Source organism: Procambarus clarkii, chromosome 70 (genome assembly GCF_040958095.1).
Source record: "Procambarus clarkii isolate CNS0578487 chromosome 70, FALCON_Pclarkii_2.0, whole genome shotgun sequence".
Lineage (NCBI taxonomy): Eukaryota > Metazoa > Arthropoda > Malacostraca > Decapoda > Cambaridae > Procambarus > Procambarus clarkii.
The window spans coordinates 26,774,668-26,786,270 of NC_091219.1; the positions used below are offsets into that span (position 1 = coordinate 26,774,668).

General features: G+C 48.8%; 1 protein-coding gene across 3 annotated transcripts in view; it reads right to left on the reverse strand.

Annotated features, from left to right (window-relative positions):
• The window catches only part of LOC123744859 (protein FAM43A), a 168,342-nt gene that overhangs the window by 112,849 nt on the left and 43,890 nt on the right, over positions 1–11,603 (reverse strand). The gene's annotated exons all lie outside the window — the stretch shown is intronic.

Genomic DNA, 11,603 nt, shown 5'->3' on the forward strand with positions numbered 1-11,603 from the left:
CAACTTGGTGAGTACACACACACACACACACTCAGGAATCTGTACACCTGCTGATTGACAGTTGAGAGGCGGGACCAAAGAGCCAGAGCTCAACCCCCGCAAGCACCACTAGGTGAGTCCACCCACACCAACATTCTCCGGGCCTGGGGAAAGTTCATTACCCTTTTTCCCCGCATATTTTGTCGCCGCCTTTGAAACTTAAATTATATTCTCGTTCAATAAAGACATATTTTCCCCCAGGGAAATATGCCTTCCATTTTGTGTTATCGTAGATTTCAAATGTTAAATGTATTTGCCAGCTGAGGCATGCCTGGTATTGTATTTGCCAGCTGAGGCATGCGTGGTATTGTATTGCCAGCTGAGGCATGCCTGGTATTGTATTGCCAGCTGAGGCATGCCTGGTATTGTATTGCCAGCTGAGGCATGCCTGGTATTGTATTGCCAGCTGAGGCATGCCTCCTGGTATTGTATTGCCAGCTGAGGCATGCCTGGTATTGTATTGCCAGCTGAAGCATACGTGGTATTGTATTGCCAGCTGAAGCATGCCTGGTATTGTATTGCCAGCTGAAGCATACGTGGTATTGTATTGACAGCTGAGGCATGCGTGGTATTATTGTATTGCCAGCTGAGGCATGCCTGGTATTGTATTGCCAGCTGAGGCATGCCTCCTGGTATTGTATTGCCAGCTGAGGCATGCGTGGTATTGTATTGCCAGCTGAGGCATGCCTGGTATTGTATTGCCAGCTGAGGCATGCCTGGTATTGTATTGCCAGCTGAGGCATGCCTCCTGGTATTGTATTGCCAGCTGAGGCATGCCTGGTATTGTATTGCCAGCTGAGGCATGCCTGGTATTGTATTGCCAGCTGAGGCATGCCTGGTATTGTATTGCCAGCTGAGGCATGCCTGGTATTGTATTGCCAGCTGAAGCATGCGTGGTATTATTGTATTGCCAGCTGAGGCATGCGTAGTATTATTGTATTGACAGCTGAGGCATGCCTGGTATTGTATTGCCAGCTGAGGCATGCCTGGTATTGTATTGCCAGCTGAGGCATGCCTGGTATTGTATTGCCAGCTGAGGCATGCCTGGTATTGTATTGACAGCTGAGGCATGCGTGGTATTATTGTATTGCCAGCTGAGGCATGCGTAGTATTATTGTATTGACAGCTGAGGCATGCGTGGTATTGTATTGACAGCTGAGGCATGCGTGGTATTATTGTATTGCCAGCTGAGGCATGCCTGGTATTGTATTGCCAGCTGAAGCATACGTGGTATTGTATTGCCAGCTGAAGCATACGTGGTATTGTATTGACAGCTGAGGCATGCCTGGTATTGTATTGCCAGCTGAAGCATACGTGGTATTGTATTGCCAGCTGAAGCATACGTGGTATTGTATTGCCAGCTGAGGCATGCCTGGTATTGTATTGCCAGCTGAAGCATACGTGGTATTGTATTGCCAGCTGAAGCATACGTGGTATTGTATTGACAGCTGAGGCATGCCTGGTATTGTATTGCCAGCTGAAGCATACGTGGTATTGTATTGCCAGCTGAAGCATACGTGGTATTGTATTGCCAGCTGAGGCATGCCTGGTATTGTATTGCCAGCTGAAGCATACGTGGTATTGTATTGCCAGCTGAAGCATACGTGGTATTGTATTGACAGCTGAGGCATGCGTGGTATTATTGTATTGCCAGCTGAGGCATGCCTGGTATTGTATTGCCAGCTGAAGCATACGTGGTATTGTATTGCCAGCTGAAGCATACGTGGTATTGTATTGCCAGCTGAAGCATACGTGGTATTGTATTGACAGCTGAGGCATGCCTGGTATTGTATTGCCAGCTGAGGCATGCGTGGTATTGTATTGCCAGCTGAAGCATACGTGGTATTGTATTGCCAGCTGAAGCATACGTGGTATTGTATTGACAGCTGAGGCATGCGTGGTATTGTATTTGCCAGCTGAGGCATGCCTGGTACTGTATTTCTCAGCTGAGACATGTATAGTATTGTATTTGTCGCAATAGACTCTTCTCTAATCACATTTTCTGCCCTTAAGGCGACCCAGAATATAGTATTATTATCTGAGTTTACTAATATGATGGGTTGCCTTAAGAAGAGATCCTTACGGGACTTCCTTAGGTCCAAAAGATCAGACTGGACAAACTCCTCAATACTCGATCAATCCCAACTCCAATGAAGAAACCTTGACACTTTTTTTTTCTTTATCAATTAAAACAAAACTTTCATTTTAATATCTTGTTACAAGTTCAATAAGACAGAGGTGGCAGTTTTATATGTGGCTCTCAGGCGTTTAGGGTGGCACGCACGCACGCACACACACACACACACACACACACACACACACACACACACACACACACACACACACACACACACACACACACTGGGGCATCGTAGCCTGGTGGATAGCGCGCAGGATTCGTAATTCTGTGGCGCGGGTTCGATTCCCGCACGAGGCAGAAACAAATGGGCAGTTTCTTTCACCCTGAATGCCCCTGTTACCTAGCAGTAAATAGGTACCTGGGAGTTAGTCAGCTGTCACGGGCTGCTTCCTGGGGTGTGTGTGTGTGTGGTGTGGGATAAAAAAAAAAAAAAAAAAAAAAAAGTAGTTAGTAAACAGTTGATTGACAGTTGAGAGGCGGGCCGAAAGAGCAAAGCTCAACCCCCGCAAAAACACAACTAGTAAACACACACACACACACAAGTGTTGCCTGTGTAATACTCTTTTGTAGTCGTAAAATATGATCCGTTTGTATTTAATGCAGCAATTAACACCTCAACAAACATTGCATGTTCTAATATAAATATTACATCATTAACTTTAGTCTCAGTATCCATAACGCTGCAGTTATTACTTCCTTGTGCTTGCTTGTGTTGGTGTAGGGGCGGGGGGTGTATGTGTTGGTGGGTGTGTGTATGTGTGTGTGTTGGTGTAGGGGCGTGTGTATGTGTGTGTGTTGGTGTAGGGGCGTGTGTGTATGTGTGTGTGTGTGTGTTGGTGTAGGGGCGGGTGTGTGGGTGTGTGTATGTGTAGGGACGGATGTGTGCATGTGTAGGTGGGTGTGTGTGTGTGTTGGTGTAGGGGCGGGTGTGTGTATGTGTTGATGTAGGTGGGCGTGTGTATAATTGTGTATTGATGGTGGTGGTGGGCGTGTGTAAGTGTGTGTAGTGGTGGTGTAGGTGGGCCGAGCCTGTTGACCGGGCCAGCAGTGGCCGAGGCGGCCTGCAGACGTCTCCCACCATCAGCAACATTCTCGCAACACTGGCTGCCAGCCATCTTCCTTCTTCCGGGGGATTGCAACACTGGCCATGCGACACACACACTCCCTTCCTTGCCCTCTTAGATTACGTAAGAGGGAGGTGTGTGTGTGTGTGTGTGTGTGTGTGTGTGTGTGTGTGTGTGTGTGTGTGTGTGTGTGTGTGTGTGTGTGTGTGTGTGTGTGTATGTGTGTGTGTGTGTGTGTGTGTGTGTGTGTGTGTGTGTGTGTGTGTGTGTGTGTGTGTGTGTGTCTTACGTTGCCTTACGAAAAGTACCCATTTTGCATCTTACTGAAACAACAGTCTTACGCCCCCCAGTCTTAATGAGGATAAACCCAATCCCACGAAGACCTTTATCTTGTGTATACAGATCAATTATATCCTTTGGTAATGCCCAAAACCACACACTAGAAACTGAAGGGACGACGACGTTTTCGGTTTGTCCTGGACCATTCTCAAGTCGATTGTGAGAATGGTCCAGGACGGACCGAAAGGTCGTCGTCCCTTCACTTTCTAGTGTGTGGTTTGGTCCACATGTTTCAGCCACGTTATTGTGACTCCTCGTCTGCATCCTTGGGTGAGGAATTTTCCAAGAAGTCTTACGATAAACCATGCTGGTATTCTTTGCATTCCTCATGGCAACAGCAATGCTATTAGCCGTCTATGTGTTCCTCATGGCAAGTGGAACCTGCCCGCCTGTCCCCAGATTCACGAAGCAGTTACGCAAGCACTTACGAACGTGTACATCTTTCCTCAATCTTTGACGGCTTTGGTTACATTTATTAAACAGTTTACAAGCATGAAAACTTGCCAATCAACTGTTGTTATTGTTATAAACAGCCTCCTGGTGCTTCGGAGCTCATTAACTGTTTAATAATTGTAAACAAAGCCGCCAAAGTTTGAGAAAAGATGTACAGGTGCGTAAGTGCTTGCGTAACTGCTTCGTGAATCTGGCCCCAGGTTCGTAAGTGCTTGCGTAACTGCTTCGTGAATCTGGCCCCAGGTTATTTGGCGCTCCTCTCTGATCGCCTCCGATTATATCATGTCTAATAAAGAGTTGAAACAATATAGTTATTAATATCATTGTGAGGAACTCACGGGTGTGTCAAAGGTGAGCATGAACCACGCGAAAGAGGTCAGGTCCAAGGCAGTGCCAGAATGATGTTGTTTGGAACATCACTAAGAAAGGTCGAGAGCTGAAGGCACTTGGATAAGTTTAGATTTACGAAAGACCTGGGTAAATACTGGTTCGGTGAACAGGTGCCACCGACTCGGGGGAAGGGAGGGGAGGAAGAGGGGGGCATTAGAGGGGAGATAAGAAGATAGGGGAGGGGGGTAAGATAGGCCTGTCTGGGGCGTGTGCTCCAGGTTAAGTTGCTCAAGTTGCGAAACCAATTGTGCCTTAGCTCGGGTTTGTTTACGATTGCAAGGGGTTTGGCGCGGACAGGTCAGTATCAGAAGAAAGCGCTAAATCAATGTGATTCTTGGAAGGGATATGAAGACAAGGAGCTGGGATATGAGGACAAACAGCAGGAATAAGAGGCCAAGGAGCTAGGATATGAGGACAAGGAGCTAGGATATGAGGACAAGGAGCTAGGATATGAGGACAAGGAGCTGGGATATGAGGACAAGGAGCTGGAATATGAGGACAAGGAGCTAGAATATGAGGACTAGGAGCTGGGATATGAGGACAAGGAGCTGGGATATGAGGACAAGGAGCTGGGATATGAGGACAAGGAGCTGAGATATGAGGACAATCAACAGGAATAAGAGGCCAAGGAGCAACAATATGAGGACAAGGAGCTAGAATATGAGGACAAGGAGCTGGGATATAAGGCCAAGGAGCTGGAATATAAGGCCAAGGAGCTGGGATATAAGGCCAAGGAGCTGGAATATAAGGCCAAGGAGCTGGGATATAAGGCCAAGGAGCTGGAATATAAGGCCAAGGAGCTGGGATATAAGGCCAAGGAGCTAGGATATGAGGCCAAGGAGCTGGGATATGAGAACAAGATACTAGTATGAAAAGGACGGAGTACTGTGTCACACCAAGGAAGCCATCGGCAGGCTAAGCTATGTATGTCAAACAATAATCCTGTACATTGTCCTAAAGCTGATTTAATTACGCCTCAGCAAGATATGCGTATCTAGAGTCTCATGTGCCCACACGCCAGATAGATGAGGTTGGGATTACGGGGATAAGTTTATTATGTGCGGCCGTAATAGCCAGCGGGAGCCCCGAGCAGGGTTGTTGTTGTTATAGATTCAGCTACTCGGAACAATATGCAAGTAGCACGGGGTATGGTGAGCCCGTAACTTACCTGGCACAGGAGCGGGGCTGCGCCCGAGCAGGGTATCAAGCAGGAAAGATATACATCAATGTATGCTGATGTAGGCAAGGGCTAGAGCAGCATGCCACAAAAACCTAGCGAGAATGCCTCTAGGATGCATGAGCCAGATTCACGAAGCAGTTACGCAAGCACTTACGAACCTGTACACCCTTTCTCAATCTTTAGCGGCTTTGTTTACAATTATTTAACACTTAATGAGCTCCGAAGCACCAGGAGGCTGTTTATAACAATAACAACAGTTGATTTGGGAAATGTTCATGCTTGTAAACTGTTTTTTATAAATGTAACCAAAGGCATCAAAGATTGAGGGAAAAATGTACACGTTCGTAAGTACTTGCGTAACTGCTTCGTGAATCTGGCCATAGTTGGTCTACACGGAGTTACTTTAAGACTAGGTAAGGTAACGGACCATTACTGACAGACTAACTGGCCAAGGACACACCGGTCTGGACAAGCGGATACTTGACCACCGTGAGACACTTTCACTCTGCAGATATGTTAATAATGATCCTCAAGCATGATAGTAAGGGGGATACGAACGGGTCCCAGCGCGTACGTTACTCTACGATACTGTAACTTACGAGAATAGTCCCAGCACGTAAGTTACTCTACGATCCCATAACTTACGAGAATAGTCCCAGCACGTAAGTTACTCTACGATCCCATAACTTACGAGAATAATCCCAGCACGTAAGATACTCTACGATCTTGAGGTTATCTTGAGGTGATTTCGGGGCTTAGCGTCCCCCCGGCCCGGTCCTCGATCAGGCTTTCTTTTTGTTACACCCCCCGCAGGAAGCAGCCCGTAGCAGCTGTCTAACTCCCAGGTACCTATTTACTGCTAGGTGATCAGGGGCATCAGGGGGTGAAGCAAACTCTGCCCATTTGTTTCCGCCTCCACCGGGGATCGAACCCGGAACCTCAGGACTACGAATCCCGAGCGCTGTCCACTCAGCCGTCAGGCCCCATGATACGATACAGTAGGTCGCCAATCCGTACACAATAAAGAACTAGAATGAACCTGTAGGAGGTAAATCCCCATCAATATTGTCGAGCGCCGGCAGGCTAATCCAGGCGGAGATTAGGCACAAGATTAGATACCGGCCGTCTTATGGATTTAATCTCAAGATTGGCACCCCCCCCTAATCCTCCCCCCTCCTCTCACTGCCTTAAACATAGAGGACCTAGTGCCTCTGGCTAGCACCCTACGCTAGTAATGATACTAGTGCCTTACGCTAGTTCCCTGACCTGGCAACTCCTGGTTATCTAAGACATAACTAACAGCCCCTCTGGTTACCCAAGACATAACAGCACCTCTGGTTACCCAAGACATAACTAACAGCCCCTCTGGTTACCCAAGACATAACTAACAGCCCCTCTGGTTACCCAAGACATAACTAGTAACCACTTAAGATGATGGACAAGCCGGCTACAAGGGGGCGTTGACCCCATAGTGATCTCTCCATACATGGAGCGGAATGTTAAGTTAAGTGGAGAGTAACACACACATATATGACCGAGGCTTGCCTTCAGGGCAAGGCGGGTACACAACGTGAGTCAACCCACGCTCCAGTGAAAGTCTTATTACCAATACTGCAACCTCAGTCTCCACGCCACTCTCACATGCAGGTCGGCGTTCAATCCCCCGACTGTCCACAAGTGGTTGGGCACCATTTCCTTTTCTCCCCCTCTTCTCCCCCTTGGTCGAACCACTTGAGCTGGACGGTAGAGCGACGGTTTTGCTTCATGCAGGTCGGCGTTCAATCCCCCGACTGTCCACAAGTGGTTGGGCACCATTTCCTTTTCTCCCCCTCTTCTCCCCCTTGGTCCAACCACTTGGGCTGGACGGTAGAGCGACGGTTTTGCTTCATGCAGGTCGGCGTTCAATCCCCCGACTGTCCACAAGTGGTTGGACACCATTTTCTTTTCTCCCCCTCTTCTCTCCCTTGGTCCAACCACTTGGGCTGGACGGTAGAGCGACGGTTTTGCTTCATGCAGGTCGGCGTTCAATCCCCCGACTGTCCACAAGTGGTTGGGCACTATTCCTTTCCCCCGTCCCATCCCAAATCCTTATCCTGACAACCCCTTTCCCAGTGCTATATAGTCGTAATGGCTTGGCACTTTCCCCCCCCCCCCCCGAAAGTTATATTCCACACATGAGAGTATCTATAGTGATTGTGTGGTAGTAAGTACAAATAGGTAGTGATGGACCACCAGAATTTTGAATTCTGAATTCAAGGATTTGAGACGTTTTTTGAATTTGGCCAAACTGGAAACTTTTTTTGTTTTATTAACATAAAAAATAAGGCCGAAGCTAACCGAACCTAGCAATCCCAGGCCATTATCTTAGGCCTAACACATTATCTTAGGCCTAACCGGCAAGAGTTTTCAACACTCTCTTGATACACGTAAGGAGCATACCTGGCCGGCCTCTCACAGTGGTCAAGAGAGAGAGAAAACTCAATAAAAGCCTCTAAAAAATACCTGATCAACCAGGCTGTGATTCATACGTCAGGCTGCGAGCAGCTGCGTCCTGGTTGACCAGACGACCAACTGGGAGGTCTGGTCGGAGACCGGGCCGCGGAGCCGTTGTTCCCCGGAAGCTACACAAGGTAGGTAATATAGTACAAATATGTTCTATACTAGGCCTTGGAATATTTAGGCTTTTTTTTTTAACTTAATTTGGACTATAAAATTGGTGCACCATCACTGGCAGGTAAGGAGGGGGGGGGGAAGAGGCTGTAGAAGTCGCTCCATTACCATCTTGAGGTTATCTTGAGATAATTACGGGGCTTAGCGTCCCCGCGGCCCGGTCCTCGACCATGACAACAAAATTACTCCCAGCGTGGACCAGGGGTCTGAAAAGTCTCCAAAGACAGCGTTGTGGGTTCCTTCCTCCCCCCCCCACCCCACCCCACCCTAATCCTCCTTGGAACAACCCCCCCCCCCCCCCGCACCCCATAACCCCCTCCCCCCCACACACTTACACAGCTAAGCTAACTCCCATTATTAACCCTCCACTGTTAGAATACCGTATATGATGGGGGGTTCACCTGACCTTAATCTCGCGAACAGCTCAGATGATGGGTTCAATTGGCCTTAACCTTGAAAACACGTACACTTGCACACAGTCACAAATGACATGTGCACACACACATACACACACACACACACACACACACACACACACACACACACACACACACACACACACACACACACACACATCCACCTCGCCAGCCCTCAAACGTCGTGGAGTCGTCACTCTAAGATGTGTGTGTGTGTGTGTGTGGGTTGGGTTCGAGCCTTCAGCCACGTTGAGTTGTGAAACCGGAGTTTGAAGATCCCTGGAGTTATCTTGACGCGATGCTCTTGCGTCAAGGCGAACCTCTTGACGCAAGCTATGTAATACTTCCTATAGTTTAGAGTAGCGCCATCAGTGCACCTGTACCTATGCATGTAAATAAAAAATATGAAGGAACACTTTTCCTGAAATATTCTCATACAAGCAATTATAAATAACCTGATCTCTGGGCATAATAAAGGGATTAGAATCTCTTTAGTATGGAGACCATCTCACATAAATATAACCCATCATAATGACACAGACATTGCAACCAAATTAGCGTGCAACAATGATGAAGTTGAATTAGGCCTATAGGTATCCCCATCTCTGTTGACAAGACTATATGGTTCCAAACACTCCGGAAGTTTTTAAGTGCTTGACAAAGGACAAAGTTTGCTTGAAGAGCAAACTTTGAACCAAAGGCAATTATTCCTCCTCCTGTGTGTGTGTGTGTGTGTGTGTGTGTGTGTGTGTGTGTGTGTGTGTGTGTGTGTGTGTGTGTGTGTGTGTGTGTTTAGAGGTCAGACAGTTGTTTAACCTGACACTGAGAATCTGCATACAAATATTGTTTCTATAAAACCTACATGCTGCTGCAGTCCTTCCTGTTGACGACTGGACTGAGCCGTCGGCGTAGACACAGGCTTGTGACACTTGAGGTGCTTGCTATAGACAATTGTTTCAAGTGTAACAGCTTTGATAATAGCAAGAATCTCATTACCTTTCTTGCTGACAGGTGTGTATGATACCTGAATGATGGGGTACAGGTAAAGAGGTACCTGTACATACCTGTCACTGACAGGTAGATTGCATTGAAAATGTCTTTACCAGTTTGACAAGATTGAAGGCATTTAGCCTTCAATCACACAAGGATTCCTTTGATAATTACTTACTTATCATACAAGGAGTGAGTTGATATGTTGGCACCACTCAAGAGGGTGTTAACAGCATAGAATAATTTGTCTCTAAGCTATGCAGGAGATGTACGGTCTTGCATGATCTTAAAACACAAAGTGGTGTTGTCTTGCATGATTCTCTCTCTAGTACGGTTGGAAGCTACTCTGGGAGCTTCTGAAGGACAGAAACCGGAGCCCAACCAGGTTTTTACAGCTAACCCGACCATCGTCGTTCTGGCCAGCGCTCGATCCCCAGGGACCAGCTCTCGGTCACCAGTCGAAAGGCCAAAAGTTGCACACTTCACAAGGCAGAACACGTCAAGCCTTCGATGCATACAACTGATAACCGGTAAAAAAAAAAATCAGCTATTTGAAAATTACGGTTAAGTACTTTTTGCGAAACGTAAACTGGTTATGGAGATAGGGTTGACCTCTGAGAAACCTGCCAACTGGTTTACGACGCTTCTCATGACTCACACACACTGCCAGGCCTGCTGCCGCCACCCCAGCAGCTCGTTACTACAAACGACAAGTCGAGGGGCGGCAATTCGACCCCATGACACAATTACCATCACGTGCAAACGAACCTCTACCTGGAGGGAAGCAGCAGCAGCAGCAGCAGCAGCAGCAGCAGCAGCAGCAGCAGCAGCAGCAGCAGCAGCAGCAGCAGCAGCAGCAGCAGCACCAGCAGCAGCGGCGGCGGCGGCGGCAGCGAGGCGCCGTCATATGTAGCCTTTGGAGACCCACATTATTGTGTGTTAGGCTTCGTGGTGGTGTTGGAGGGCCCAGGGGGTTGTCCGGCCAGCGGCCACGCCTTCCCCCTCCCCGTCTGCCTCCTGCTGTGGGTCTTCCCCCCAAAGAACTACCTGATGGCTTCCCTGCACCGTTTCCTCCCCCTCCCCTCCGTCGTTACTCTGTTCCGTCTCCCCCTTGTTCCGTCTCCCCCTTGTTCCGTCTCCCCCTTGTTCCGTCTCCCCCTTGTTCCGTCTCCCCTGTTCCGTATTCCCCAAACATCCTCGAACTCACCTTCCTCACCGGTACTGTATTTTTTTACTACAGACAAAAAGAGGTTCCCCAGCAGCTGACACTGCCCTTGACGGCAGGAAAGACGTACCTAGCCTGCTAGGAGTGGAGCCCCTGGGCTACTCCTGGGCCAGCCTTCCTCACCCACACGCAAGCAACCGCTGCGGGTAAACAACAATAGGTTAGAGATAAGATACTGCACCATGGCATGTATCTCGTGTTGTTTAGGGCCGTCTTCTGTTTCGTGGGGCGCCTATCCTGCCTAATTTATACGCGTCTTGCATGTCCGCATATTTTGCAGATTAAATTTGCTGTTCTCTTGTTATGGTCTTATTTTTTTTCTCGTGAAACAGGTTATCTTAATCAGGAATTGCTTGAGGGTTCGGTACATTGATTTGTGCCGCTTTGCAGCCTTCAACTGCCTTCCATTGCAAGGTTTATTCACCACTGCTGCCCACACCACACCACACCACAAGCCGGGAGGAATTGTGTTGCCTGTGCTCCAGGAGGGCTGGGGTACTCCCGTCGAAGGCCAAGCGGGCCCCCGTCGCCGGCCAAGCGGGCCCCCGTCGCCGGCCAAGCGGGCCCCCGTCGCCGGCCAAGCGGACCCCCGTCGCCGGCCAAGCGGACCCCCGTCACCGGCCAAGCGGGCCCCCGTCGCTGGCCAAGCGGGCCGCCGGCCAAGCGGGCCGCCGGCCAAGCGGGCCCCCGTCGCCCG